We start from the raw sequence: 15621 nt of genomic DNA on the forward strand, positions 1-15621 counted from the left end.
ACTTCGCCACCACTCACTCAGATTTATTCATTCAGCTACTCAGCTCAGAACGCCAATTGACAATGGCACCAACCAAAAACACTCGCGGCAAGCCAACCTCTGATCAGGTCGCTCGGCCAGAGAGAGGCCACTCGCCCGCATAATCGAGATCCCCCAATCCCCCGACCGGAGCGAGGTCATTCGCCTGCGCATAACCGGGAGGCCGAGCGGACTCCCTCACCGGCTCGGAGGTCGCCTACTGTCCAAACTCTAGACCCTCGTCAGTATCCCAGCATATCCAGCATGTGGAGCCTCAGCCGCTCTTCGCGTCTGACCTGGCCCTTATCACGGCTCAGCTCCAGGAGACATTCCAAAAGGGTATGATGGACATGATGGCCATGCTTCAGCAGAGGCAGCCACAACAAGTCGTCCTGCTCAACCAGCATGAGCCCAGGGAGCGCACGGTCGTCCGCTCTCAGAGGGACAACTCTCGTTCTAATCGAGATCCGCAGCCTAGCCGGCCACGGTCCGATGCGAGAGACCCGAGCCACCGGGAAAGAGAAAAGTCAGCACGACAGGGGTCGGCCCGTCAGCATGCGGAGACCCATGTATCTAAATCCCCAAGGGGGGTGCGGGTCGGAAACCCCAAGATGCCCGAGATTCCTTAACAACAAGAAGCGCCTCAGCCAAGGCTATGACGCTCGGGAGTTCCTCAGGAAGAAAGCAAATGACCGAGAGGGCCAAGGAGACTCGGCTCATTCTCAGCCCCTAGGCTAGCTGGAGGAGGGCTCAAGTTCCTGATCCCCTTCAGTCAGGAAATCCTAGGGACTCAACCTCCGGGTAAAATTAAAACCCCCTGATCGAGCCATTTGCGGGCCTAACCGACCCAGATGATCATATGGCTAGTTACAAGGCTCAAATGAGCGTGCAGACAAGCTGCGAGGCCACTTGGTGCCGCTTCTTCCCTACCACTCTCAAAGGTTTGGCTCTGAATTGGTTCCAAGAGCTGCCGGCGGGGGTCATCACTGACTTCGCCATATTGGAGCACCTCTTCATCCATCAGTTCGTAGCAGGAAAGAGGCAAAGAAAAACCAGCCTTCACCTCATGGGGGTGAAACAAGACAAGAACGAATCCTTGTCGGACTACATAAAGAGGTTCAATGAGGAATCTCTCAAAATAACGACCTACAGGACGCTGTAGCTTCGCTGCCCTCATGTCCGGCTCCAACCGGGTCGGCTTAGATGGTCATTGGCCGAGAATGAAGAAAACTTACTCGGAAGCCATGGCTCGGGCCCAAAGATTCATCCAAGCAACGGATATCTGCCGTTACTCGGACAGGGGTGGCAAGAAAAGGAAGGATGAAGGGAATCACGCGGGTCAGCCTAAGCATCAAAGAACGGGGGGCCGAGGGGATCGGCTCACCGATAATGGCAACGACCCCCGATTCAATAAAAACCGGAAGGAAATCTACTTTGCATCCGGAACAAAAATTGGCCCCAGGCCACGCCCATCCGGACATCATCGTCTCGGAGGATAAGAGTTTATGGTGTGACTACCACAAGGAATGTGGACACACCACCAACGACTGTCGGGAGCTCAAGAAATCCTTGAACGGTTTGGCCGACCAGGGAAACTCAACCCTACCAAAGCTCTGAGCGAGAAAAGGGAAGCAAAAGGTGGGTCAGTCGAACAGGGGGACACGGAAGGATTCAGGTGTCATCGCTGGAGGATTCGCGTCGGGAGGCCTAACCGGCCGAGCGCGCAAGGCTCACCTCCAGAACCTTAAACATCAGGTACTTGATGTTCACCCCGACGAGCTGCCCCGTCATGACATTTGGGGAACCTAGTCGGACGTTGCGTTCCGCACGACGACCCCCTGTCATGACTCAAGGTAGCAATACAAAGGTGAAGAGGTTTAGTGGATAGTGGGTCATCCGCTGATATAATCACCCTTGACTGCCTCAAAAAGCTGAAATACACTGAGCGGGATGTTACCCCCATGGCTCAGCCGCTCATAGGCTTCGGGGGCAACTCTGTCCACCCGGTCGGATCAATAAAATTACCCACTCGGATGGGTGAAAAGGGTAAGGGGAGAAGCCTACCGATCGACTTCTTGGTGGTAGACATCCCTTTGCCTTACAACATAATAATGGGGAGGCCCATGCTAAACAAGGCCAAGGCCGCCATCTCCACCTACCAGCTCCTCTTGCAGTTTGAACTGATGACGGGAAGGTAGGAAAAATTCAAGGCGACCAACAGGCCGCAAGAGAGTGCTATGTGAATAGCCTCAAAAATACCGACGTCCAAAAGGACTCGGACAACGACGTCCAAAAGGACTCGAAAAAAAGAAAATATGACGAGGGTCAGCCCTCAACGAGCCTCGGGGTGTACATAACTGAAAACCCCAAGCAATACGAGCGTCCTCAGCCAGCCGAGGATGACGAAGAAGTCGCGATCGGCCAGGACCCCGGTCGGACTGTCAGGGTAGGCAAGGCCATGGACCCCCAAACAAGGCAAGATATCATCCAAGTGCTCACGGAGTACCAAGATGTCTTTGCCTATGAGGCCACAGAAATGCCGGGGCTCGACCCGAAAATCATGTGTCATGAGCTTAACATTAAAGAGGGGTTCAGACCAATCAAGCAAAAGCTCAGACACCAAGGTCCCGAAAGAAATGCCGCGGCAGCAGCAGAAGTCAAGAAGCTGCTCGAAGCGGGTTTCATAGAAGAGTGCAATACTCGGAGTGGCTGGCCAACGTGGTCTTGGTCAAAAAGCCGAGTGGGGCATGGCGAATGTGTGTCGACTTCACCGACTTAAACAAAGCCTGCCCAAAAGACAATCACCCTCTGCCAAAGATCGATAGGCTGGTCGATTCAACGGCAGGGCACGCCCTTCTCAGCTTCATGGATGCAAATGCCGGCTATCATCAAATTCCCATGGCCGAGAAGGATAGGGTTCATACAGCATTCATCACTCCTCAGGGTGTCTACTGCTATAAAATGATGCCGTTCGGCCTTAAAAATGCCGGGGCAACATATCAGCGAACCGTCAACAAAATCTTCAGCGACCAATTGGGTCGGAACATTGAGGTATACGTTGACGATATGATAGTCAAAAGCAAGGCCCAGTCGGATCACCCTGCAGATCTGAAAGAAACGCTGAGCACCCTAAGGAAATACCGAATGATGCTCAACCCTAAAAAATGCGTCTTCGGGTTAAAGGGGGAAAGTGCCTCGGATTTCTAGTAGATGAGAGAGGTATAGAGGCCAACCCGGACAAAATCAAAGCGGTCTTAGAAATGAAATCGCCTCGGAATGTTCGGGAAGTACAGCGCCTAACCGGCTGCTTAGCGGCACTCGGTCGGTTCCTCTCCCGGTCGGCCGATAAAAGCTTGCTGTTCTTCAAGGCCCTGAAGCGAAAAGAGTTCGCATGGGATGACGAAGCCGAGCAAGCCTTCGCTGACTCAAGAATCACTTGGCATCTTTGCCCAAACTGATCTCCCCCTTGCCGGGGGAACCCCTGTTTATCTACTTGGCTGTCTCGGACTACGCTCTTAGCGCCGTTCTAATAGCCGAGCGAGAAGGAAAGCAACACCCTGTATATTTCATCAGCCATGCCTATAGGGGGGCCGAGGCAAAGTACAACGATGTTGAGAAAATGGTCTTCGCCTTGGTGATGGCGAGCCGGAAGCTCAAGCCCTATTTCCAAGCGCACCCCATCAAAGTCCTTACCGGACAACCTGTAACAGCCCGATTTTCCTGACCAGCTTACAAAGGATTAAGCACAGCGAAAGAGACTCTAGTCGAGGTAACTCGGACTATTACCATCACACTCACCGAACTATATCGGAGAGTATGGAACTCAATTCCCAACTTTATTCAAATAAATTAACTATTATAACTATGCTCTGATTCTCAGACTCTATTCCCATGAATTTCTACAGAAAATCCGGCAGAATTTCCTTTGAAAATAGGACAACGCTAAAGCGAAAAATAATATGAACCTGTTGCAAATTCAATTTATAAAATATTTCCAAATCCCAAAGCTCAACAACCTCAACGCTTTCGCGGAGCAACAACCAACAGAGAATCAGGAGCACTAGCTAACGGTTCCTAAATGAAGAAAATACATTATAGAAAATAAACGATTTAACTATTACAAGTGGAGCGTCCTCACTTCAATAACAAATATAATACTGCACCATCTCGTATCCGCTTTAGCTTGTAAAAGAATAACTCACGGCTTCAACCTGAAACATATAAGATACTGCCACCCACCAAGTGACAGGCCACAGAAATGACAAAACAACGCACACACATCAGCAAAGCTGAGTACTAACCCATAAACAAGAGTAACACATGCTTTGGTGGCTTTTACTTGAAAACGACTCAACAGTCAACATAAGTTCAACAATCACATCCATTATAGCATGCTTAGCAGCAATAATCTTGTTGAACATACATATTATATTTCTAGTTCCACATTTCATAATACATCATTAATCACATAGTAGCAAACACGCTAAGGTGACTCCTAACAATGATACGTTTCATAAATTCTCATTTGATCAACCTTTTAACTTACCACGATTCCATAGTAGGACTATGAGGTCACCAACTTTGATATAAGTAATAAACTTTACTTCCTTTAATTGATTTCTTATCAGAAATCCAAACTTATGTTTTCATACTCTATCAATCATTCCCTTATACTATCGTACATAAACCCTTATCAGGCAATAAATAACATAATAACTTTCCTTATCATCACGATTCCTTATCGGGAATTCAGTAACGAGATACGATTCCTTATCAGGAATCCACATAACAAGATATGATTCCTTGTCAGGAATCTAACGTTAGTATCACTTACCATGATATGCCTCCTTATCTAGAAACCAATATCGATATTCATATTCATATACTGAATAAACATTCACTACTTACCTGATATGATTCCTTATCGAGAATCCTATAACGAAACAACTTACCACGATACGATTCCTTATCGGGAATCCATTATCGATATAACTTTCATACTATGAGATAACATTCCTTTTAACCAGGGGGAAAGAGAACGCGGCGGAGGAGACAAAGCTTACACTCCGACAGTGGGGGTCGTCACCCAACCATTTGTTTTACTTTTGGCCAATAACCGCGACTAGTCCGGAGTACATTTTTCCGCTGATTTCATCAGCCATCCACATGTTTCACATTACCTGATATAACGCCCGATTATCGCCCCACAAAGCAATGGGCAAGTTTCCATGTGGGGCCCCCAAGGTTCACAGTCCATGGGGCACTGTTCATGTCACCTCATCAGTCGACTCAGACGAGGCTACTTTCCCCTTTCAGATTCCTTTCGATTATTGTTCATAAAACAACCAATCATTCTCGGAACTCATCCGCTAGCTTTATTAATTATAAACGATTGTTGCATAACCAACCACACTAGAAGACTTCACTCTAGAAGACTATAATCACATGCTATCGTGCTTTCTTATGAATTTCAAGGTCAGTGTAGTTATGTAACTAGATTCAACTCAATTTCAATCATAGTATACTTATGAATTACCACAACTTATAAGCAATCATATCTGGTCAATACCAACAACAATAGCAAATGGTCTCTCAGCTAGAATTAACTAACGAGAGTAACTAAACCAATTCCATACAACGCATACCTTCGCATATAGATTGTTTATACTCTTTCATACTTCCTGGTTATCAATTAACTCTTATCTCATTGTTGATAATAATCGTTATCAAAACACCATTAACAATTACAATAAGTCTCTCTCTTAGAATTAACTAAGGAGAGTTAGCATAGATTCCACAACTCGAGATTCCTGAAACAAAGGTCGATTAGACCTAATCAATTATGGGTCATGTCATCTCGTAAGTTCGATTCCAAATGTCAACCATTAATGGATCATAGTCTTACTTAGTATAGCGAGTCAACCTCCCTCCTAATTAGAAGTCAATCAAATTGAATATCTTATAAGTTAACTTTGATTAACTCAACTCTTAATCATTAACGAAGAAGTGAGTAATGTCTTACTTTATAACCAACATACGAGTACTTTACTTTTACTGAACTACTAGCTTTATTGAGTAACTATTATTAAAAGAAATAATCATCTTAACCTTTTTTTAGTAACTCTAAATAGATGTTCTAACTTTACAATAATATTAATCCGTTTATAGGATTTCTCCTTATCACATTACTCAGATATATCTACATATTAACCTCATTAATAAACTTTATGAGTCATTCACTCCTTCTAATAATCTTGATAAATTAACATTTAGCTAATTCTTTTCCTACTTTAGTTAAGTACTTCAACAAAACCAGTCATTATTAGAGTCTAGATAAGTGATTTTCAATTAATTAACTTACACCTTTATAACTTCTTAGTTGCATTACTCTTTACTTATAATAAACAATGAACTCAAACTACTACTATAAGATAATATAAATACTATTCAAAGATTAGTAACTTTCTATTATCATTAACACAAACGAAACTCATGTTACCTCTTACTTACTAATATCATTCTAACTCCATAAATAGATTGAGTCTTTTAAAACAGCTAATTCTTCTTGATACATCTACACTAAAAGTGACACCGTCCAATCTAATCAAACATGAATTAACTTAGCTAATTAGTATTATTCCTGAAATTCAAATCACACTAATTCGATTCTTTAACAAATATCACTTCAAAATTACTATGAGAATCAAAGTAAGTAGACTGCAAACACATAAGTAATTCTATCCAAACTAGTTAAGTAATGCAAGTTGATTAAGATAAGCTCTAAAGTGAAATTCCTTTGTTTAATAAAATCGAACTGCATCCTAGAACTAGAATTCACACTCTATATTATTCTTGAACTAAAACAATCTTATATCACAATCAATTCTGATCTACTCACGCAACCACTTCATTCCAAATAAGATATGTATTAAATAACAAGTTATGTGACACATCTAAAACACAATAAAGTTTCACATAATCACAATTAGAGTTACAATCACAAATCACCAACATCTAAACTGCACTATTAGAAATCATCTCACAACAATATCCACATCATCTCCTAAAATCAATTGAAGAGGATAAATATAAGTTTGTACCGATTGACAGTAGCACAAGGCAGCGGCACATCAGCCATAACCACCACCACCACCACCTACAAGGAAAGAGAACGGAGAGGAGAAGAGAGTAGCGGTGGCGCGAGCAGCACCACACAACACAACCGCCACGAAGAGGAGTGAAAAGACGCGAGCAGGGGAGCGAAAAACAGAACAGCAGCAACAACACTACAGCAACAATATCGGTGGTGAAGGAAAAAGACCACCAAGGAGTTCAGGGGAATTGCGTCGACCACCAGCCACGGCAACAACAACAACCAGTAGAGGAGAGAGAGAAACGGTGCGCGAACACCACTCCTACGAACAACAACATCACGAAGGAGAGAGAGACACGCTGCACACGACAACAACGACGAGGAGAGGCGAGGCCCCGGCGAACAAGGGCTGACGGCGCGGCAGCGAGATGCGGGTGTGAGAGAGAGACGCAAGGGAGAAGGGGTTTCACGGGGTTTTGGGGGTTTGGGTTCTCACGGGATTGGGGTTTCAATTTTTGGGGTTTGTGGTTTTACGGGGAAGAAGAAAATTTGGTTGGGGCTTTGTTTCATTAAACCGACAAGGGGGGGGGGTGTTTTGGTTTCATAAACGGATAAACATAGCAAAAGGGTTGAGTGGTTCGAGAAGGAAACCAACCTTGATTTTCCAATTTGTGAAATACCGCTCAACTAAATGCACAAACCCAAAATATAAAATAATAATAATAATAATCTCATACAATAAAATAAATAAATAAATACATAACCAACACGTCAATATAATTCAACTCTAACCCAATTAAAATAAGAGTATCCGAAACATAATTAGCTTAATGATTATAATTAGCTTTTAAATAAACGCTCATAAAAACAGAACTATTACACAACCGCTCCGGAAGCTTATTGAGAATAGAATCCACTCGAGTCGGATGAGTGATTGGGCAGACCAGTTAGCAGATTTCGGGCTCGAGTTCGAACCCCGAAGAGCCATCAAGGCCCAAGCACTCGCCGACTTCATCACTGAATGCGCAACTCGACCCCCGGTCGGTTCGCAAGAGGAGTGGGAGCTGCTTGTTGATGGATCATCCACAAAGAGTGGTTGTGGAGCCGGATTGGTCATCAAACCCCCGGTCGGAGAAAAAATTGAATATGCTGTTAAGTTTGAATTTCTCGGATCTAACAATGAAGCCGAGTATGAGGCTCTCATCCTCGGAATACAGCTATGCATCCTAGCTGGGGCAACCTCAATCATAGCCAAGTCCGACTCACAACTCATAGTGGGTCAGATTTCCGGAAACTATGAGGCCAAAGAGGACAACATGAGGATGTACTTGGCCAAAGCCCGAGCTGTCATTGCGAGGTTGTCCGGATTTCGGATTACTCACATCCCTCGCTCGGAAAATCAGCAAGCAGATGCATTGGCTCGGATGGCTAGTTCTGCTGAGGGGTCGGCCCCCAGAACCATAACTTGGGAAGTGTTGAAGGAACCTAGCATAAATGCCAAAGACAGCTCGTACTCAATCGATCCTCAAACTGGATGGGTGAAATTGTGGAGTACTTGCGAGACGGGACCTTACCCAGCGATCCTAAAGAAGCCGACCGGATTAAGCATAAGTCTGGTTGGTTCCTTTGGCATGAAAGGCAGCTCTATAAAAAGTCTTTCACTCATCCCCTCCTCAAGTGTATAACTCCCGAGGAAGGAAATTATGTCCTCCGGGAAATACACCAAGGAGCCTGCGGAAGCCATCAAGGGGGTCGAACTATAGCCGGAAAGGCACTAAGGGCCGGATACTATTGGCCTACTCTGAAAGCTGACGCCTCGGACTTAGTCCGACGGTGTCCCTCCTGCCAGATTCACTCGGACATACCGAGGGCGCCGGCCACTCCCCTCACCACCATTCAAGCAGTCCTGCCTTTCGACAAGTGGGGCATGGACCTGCTCGGACCTTTTCCCCCGGCTTCTGGGCAAAGGAAATTCCTAATTGTGGCAATTGATTATTTCACCAAGTGAACCGAAGCCGAGCCACTGGCGTCAATTACTGACAAGCAGGTTCAGTTGTTCATATGGAGGAATATCATTACCCGGTTCGGAATTCCAAGAGCCTTGGTATCAGACAATGGCCGACAATTCAACAGCGGGCCGACTCGAGAGTATTGCGCCCGGTTCGGCATTCAAACAAGGTTTTCGGCAGTCTCCCGTCCTCAGACCAACGGTCAAGCCGAGTCGGCTAATAAAATTGTCCTAAAAGGTATCAAGAAATCCCTTGATGCAGCTAAAGGGGCATGGGTAGACGATCTACCTGGAGTACTCTGGTCGGCTCGAACGACGGTAAAAGAAGCCACGGGGCACTCTCCTTTTGGCTTGGTCTATGGAAGCGAAGCTGTCCTTCCGGTCGAGGTGGGAATCCCTTCCCCTCGGATGACATTTTATGAATTCGACCAAAATGAAGAGGAAAAGCCCGTCAACTTAGACCTATTGCCAGAAACTCGAGGCAATGCTTTGCTTCAAGCCATCCGGTACAAGCAAAGAATCACGAGGCACTTCAACCGGCGAGTAAAGCCTCGGCCAATCAGTCTGGGCGACTGGGTCGTCCGAAAGGTCGAAGCCACCGGACTTTCCCATCTCAAAGGGAAGTTGGGGGCAAATTGGGACGGCCCTTACAAGGTTTGAGAAATCATCAAGCCAGGGACATTCCGACTCGAATCTCCCGAAGGGGTTCCCCTGGCTCGGCCTTGGAACCTAGACAATCTCAAAAGATTCCATGTGTAACTTCTTTTTCGTTACTTGCACTAGGGGCATGATGTAAGGCCAGCACTACCTGGTCGGTTTAACAAGCTTATCCAATTGTAACTCGGACTTAACCAGTCCATGAATCAAGTCGGGTTTCTACCCCAGAAATAAAAAGACTTAACCAGTTTATTATCTACTAATTAATGATGTAATATTGCCAGTAACGAAAAATATGCGACAAATGACAAGTTGCAAAATAGTAGTTGTATTCCAATTGATCAAAAGTTGTAAAATACAACCAAAAGTTTACAAAAACATAGGGTCGAAAGCAGAAGAGCTAAAGGGCCGACAAGGCCAAAGCTAAGAAAATAAAATCCTAAGGAAGCTAAGTAGAAGGACCGGTGGCAGGTTGCTCAGCAGCAGGTTGCTCTGATGGAGGTGGCTCGGTGCTACCAGCATCTTCTTCTTCATCATCAGAGTCGCTGTCCGAGCTCATCTCTTCAGCCATCTTGGCCTTAATCTCAGCTGCGTCGGCCTCGGACAACTCCTGGTAGCGAGACCAGATTGAATTCCAGTCGGCCTCGGGACAGGAATCAGCCAAGGCTACCTTAAGCCTAGAAAGCGCCTCGTCCTCGCCCATCTTATGGGAAGATTGGCCCACGTCGGCGCAGAAATCGGTACAGTCATCCGACTTCTGCCAGGCGTTGAACCATTCCTCCTGAGAACGAGAAACGGCGGCTTGAGCTTCCTTCAGTTGGGCCTCGGCCGCCGAGAGTTTGAGCTTGACCTCCTCCAGTTCCTTCTCGGCTTGAGCCTACTTGGTTTCGGCCGTGACCTTGGCCGCCTCAGCATTCTCCTTAGCCAAGGAGAGGTTGGCCCTCTCTTCCTTCCACTCCGTCTGCTCCTTCTGCCAGGCCTCCTCGCCCTTCCGGATCTTCTCCTCCACCTCTTCCTTACGCAGCTCGGCCAATCTTTTGTCCTCTCTGGCTCGGTATAGCTCGTCAAAATGTGACCGAGCCGCGTCCTTTAGCTCCTGGACTTCTTGTACTAAAGCGAGCCGGTCTTCGGCCACTTTAGTCATTCGGATGGAGAACTGCAAAACAAGGACCATTTAAAAGCGGCAATAAGGAGGTAAAAAGAGGAGCAAGGCCAAAAAACTTACGTCCATCCAGGAGCGAAAGAGTTCGCTCGATTCGTTTCTCCCATTCACCGCGTTGATATGATCTCGGTCGGTTTGGGTAACCAGTATTTCCAAGGCACTGGCAATCCGTTCTCTCTTGTCCGTCTTGGACATTTGAGTAAAGGGGACCGGCGCCTCGGATAAGGTCTGCTCGGTATGCGAGGTCCCCTGTGCATGGCTCGGACTGCGGACAGGTTCAAAGTCCTCCGGGTGAAGGGAGATGTGGGTGTTGTCATCCCCCGAAGCCTGGCGAGGGCTGTTCACCTCCCCGGAAGGCTCTTGCCTCGCCTTCTTGGCCGAGGCCTCCGTTTCGGCTCGGGCCTTCGCCAAGGCCTTCTCCGTCATTTCCACCCTCTCCTCAGTGCGCTCCTTGCGCTTCCTCGGCTTAGGGTTGGAAGGATCCTGCAAAACACATTAAAAGTTGGTGAGAAATTGAAAAATCTAAAGCTAAACCGGGTCGGAGGAAAAGGGTGCTCACCTTCGGCTTGGAAGGCTTGTTAATCTTGTTGGCCTTCATCTCGGCCCAAATCCGAGCCGCCTTCAGAGCAGCGGAAGTCAGTCGTTCGGCCATCTCTTGGTCGGTCTCCTTAAGGAAGGCTAGGGAGGCTTCTGCAAAAGGAAGAAGAGTTAGAACAATATGTCAAGACAAGCACAAATATAAGTCAACCGGACCCCCTCTTGCCGAATTACCCTTAGGAAAGGCCGGACTCAAGCCGAAGGCCGCCAAAAAATGGTCGTTCTTGAACAGTTTGCAGCTCGGGAGCCAGTTCCCCGCTACAAACACCTCGCCGCCATCGACTATCTTAGCCTCCAACTGAAAGTAAATAGCGGCAACGGCTTCCTCGTCGGATAGCTCAGGCACCTTGAAGTTCAAACAGTGGTTTGGCTCGGCTGACGGGGGCACGGTGGGTATGCCCCATTCCCCACCATGGTACACAAAAGCGAACCCTCGGCGGAACCCCTTCTGAGAAGTGGGGAGATCAAGGACTGTACGGTAGCCCCGCCGAGCCTGAAAGCACCACCAGCCCGGACCATGATCCCCGGCTGGCATTTCAAACAATTTGTACATATGTCGCCAAAGGGTCAGGGTCGGCTTGACACCGATGATGTTACAGATCACCTGAACCGCTAAGATGCCGCCCCAAGAATTTGGGGAGAGCTGACCCAAGCACAAGTTGTAGGCGTTCAGGATGTCTTTCTCAAATTGGGTTAGCGGGAATCTTAAGCCTAGTTCCATTGCCTTATAATAAAAGGCCGTGCAGCCGGGCGGTGGAGACAAGATGGTGTGGCTGGCATCGGGTCGGACCAGCAGATAAGGGTCCTTTATTTGGACCAGCAAATTGGGTTAGCTGACCGCACTCATGTCTGGGTTATACTCCTCGAGTAGGTTCAAGATAAGGCTCGCAGAGAGTGAGGCCTCGTCATTCTCAGAAGCCATGAACCTAGCTCAGAAGTTCATCCAGGCCTCTGATATCTGTAAAATGCACAAGGAGCCTAGCTCCAGAAAGAGAAAGCACGAGTATGCCCCTCGAGCGGATAACTCCAGAGATGTCCCTCGGAAAGAAAAAGACAAAAAAGCCTCGATTAGAAAACCACTGGAATGACCCCCGATACAACCTTAATCAAAGAGAGATCTACTTGGATATCAAAGGGAAGTATCCCCTGCCAAAGCCCAATCCCATCCGAACGTCAGCCAGCAAGCGAGATAAGAGGCTCTGGTGCGAGTTCCATCACGATTGTGGTCACACCACGCGTGAATGTCGAGAATTAAAGAGAGCACTCGACAAGCTAGCTGATGAAGGAAAATTGAACCGATATCTGAAGGATCCAAAAGAAAAGAAAGTTGAACCCGCCAGGAAAAGCAGGCTCGAAGTGACGAGACTGCGGGGTACGTTAACGTCATCGCAGGAGGGTTCGCCTCGGGTGGCTTAACCAGCCGCTCTCGCAAGAAGCACCTCTACACCTTGAAACATGGGAGTGATGCGACCTCCTCCGCCATATGCCCGACTATGACCTTCAAAGACAGCCACCGACCTATACAAACCCCGCACGATGACCCTCTGGTCGTCGAAATGAAGATAGCCAATCTACGGGTAGGTTGAGTTCTGATTGATAGTGGGAGCTCTGCGGATATCATCAGTATGGACTGTTTAAGGAAGCTGAAGAATGAAGAAAAAGATCTCACCCCTATTGACCAGCCGCTGGTAGGATTTGGGGGGCAATCAGTCCACCCCCTTGGCTCAGTAAAACTACCTACACGGATAGGAGAGACGGGGGCAGGACGGAACGTCATCATCGACTACCTAGTGGTCAATACCAGTCTCCCTTACAATGTAATTATAGGGCGACCCACACTCAACAAGGTAAAACCGCCATCTCGACGTACCAACTGCTCTTGCAATTCGAGGGGGACGACGGAAAGGTCAATAGGCTGTTTGGTGACCAAAAGTCCGCCTGGGAATGTTACGTCAACAGTCTAAAAAGCCAGAACGAGGAAGTCTCTCGCAAGAGAGAATGCCCCGAGCCAGAGGAGCCCCTCCTTGTCATGGGGCTCTAAATGGCCTATAACCCAAAGCGTTACGAGAGACCCCGACCTGCGGACCGAGACGAAGAGGTGTGTATCGATAGCGAGCGTAATTGCACGGTCCGGATAGGCAAGCAGGTCCCCGAAGGGATTAAGGCCCAAATCCTCGAGGTTCAAGGAGTTTCAATACGTCTTTACCTATACTGTTGACGAGATGCCCGAAATCAATCCCGAGCTTATGGTCCATCGGTTCAACATTCGAGAAGGCTATAGGCCAATCAAGCAGAAATTAAGGCACCAAGGGGACGAAAGGAGCGTAGCAGCCTCCGAGGAAGTGCGTCGTTGGCTTCATTCCAGAATGCCAGTATACCGAGTGGCTAGCCAACGTGGTCCTGGTTCGAAAATAAACCGGAGCCTGGAGGATGCGCGTCGATTTCACAGACCTGAACAAGGCCTGTCCTAAGGATGACTTCCCCCTACCAAAAATCGACAGGTTGGTTGACTCGACAGTCGGCCATGCCTTATTCAGCTTCATGGACGCAAATGCGGGGCATCATCAGATCCCGATGGCCGCTGAGGACCAGGTCCATACGACCTTCACCACAAGTTCAGGGGTATTGCTATAAGGTGATGCCTTTCGGCCTCAAGAATGCCGGGGCCACCTATCAGCGCTTTGTAAACAAGATGTTTGAAAACAGATCGGACGGAATGTCGAGGTCTACGTTGACGACATGATCGTCAAAAACAGAAAAGAGGAAGATCATTTCTTTGACTTGAGAGAGACTCTTTTGCCACCCTACGCGCCCACAACATGAAGCTGAACCCGAAGAAGTGTGTCTTCGGTGTGAAAGGAGGGAAGTGTCTAGGCTTCATTGTCGACGAGAGAGGGATCGAAGCTAATCCCGACAAGATACATACCATTATCGAGATGAAAAGCCCTCGAACTGTCAAAGAAGTCCAGCGCCTAACCGGCTGCATGGCCTTAGGGCGTTTTCTCTCTCGGTCGGCAACAAAAGCCTCTATTTCTTTCGAGCTCTAAAACAATCAACATTCGAATAGGATACCTCAGCAGAAGAAGCATTCCAGCAACTTAAAAACCACCTAGCAAGTCTTCCCAAGTTGGTTTCACCTTTACCAGGAGAAACACTCTTCGTGTACCTCGCAGTATCTGAGCACGCCATCAGCGCAGTCCTTGTGGCCGAGCGAGAGAAAAATCAGCATCCAGTATATTTTGTGAGCCACGCCTTCCAAGGCGCAAAATCCAAGTACCCCCCAATCAAGAAGATGATCTTCGCCTTAGTCTTGGCAACCCGGAAGCTTAAGCCTTACTTCCAGGCTCACCCTATCAAAGTTCTCACAAGCCAGCCCATACGAAAGGTAATAGAAGGAAAAAATCAGTCGAGCAGGGTTACGGACTGGGCCAACCAAATATCCGACTTCGGTATAGAGTTCGAGCCCTGGTGCGCCATAAAAGCTCAAGCCCTCGCTGATTTCATAGCAGAGTGCACCTCTCGGCTGGAGGACCTCGAAAAAGGACCCTGGAACCTCTTTGTCGATGGATCATCTTTGAAAGTAGGAAGCGCTGGGTTCCTAATCCTCGATCCACAAGCCAACAGAACTAAGTATGCAATTAAGTTCGACTTTGCCGCCTCAAATAATGAAGCCGAGTATGAGGCGCTGCTCTTGGGCATTCAATTATGCAAGGCAGCCGGCGCTCGAGAGCTCAAAGCCCACTCCGACTCCCAATTGATCGTGGGACAAGTGACATGGGAGTTCAAGGCCAAGGAGGACAGTATGCGGATGTATCTAAGGAAGGTGAAAGAAGAAATCACCAGCCTATCTCTCTTTTCCATAACTCACATCCCCCGACCGGAAAATCAGCAAGCAGACGCCTTGTCAAGACTGGCCAGTTCAGCAGAAGATATCTCGCCTCGACCTATAATGTGGGAAGTCCTGCGGGCGCTCAGCATTAACCGGGAAATAACCACTCTCGACAGAAGCCCTACTTGGATGGACAAAATCATAACCTTCATTCGAGATGGTATCCTCCCCGAAGGCGAGCTCGAGGCAGAGCGAGT

The sequence above is a fragment of the Beta vulgaris genome, chromosome 1 (genome assembly GCF_026745355.1).
Source record: "Beta vulgaris subsp. vulgaris cultivar EL10 chromosome 1, EL10.2, whole genome shotgun sequence".
In the NCBI taxonomy this organism is placed as follows: Eukaryota; Viridiplantae; Streptophyta; class Magnoliopsida; order Caryophyllales; family Amaranthaceae; genus Beta; species Beta vulgaris.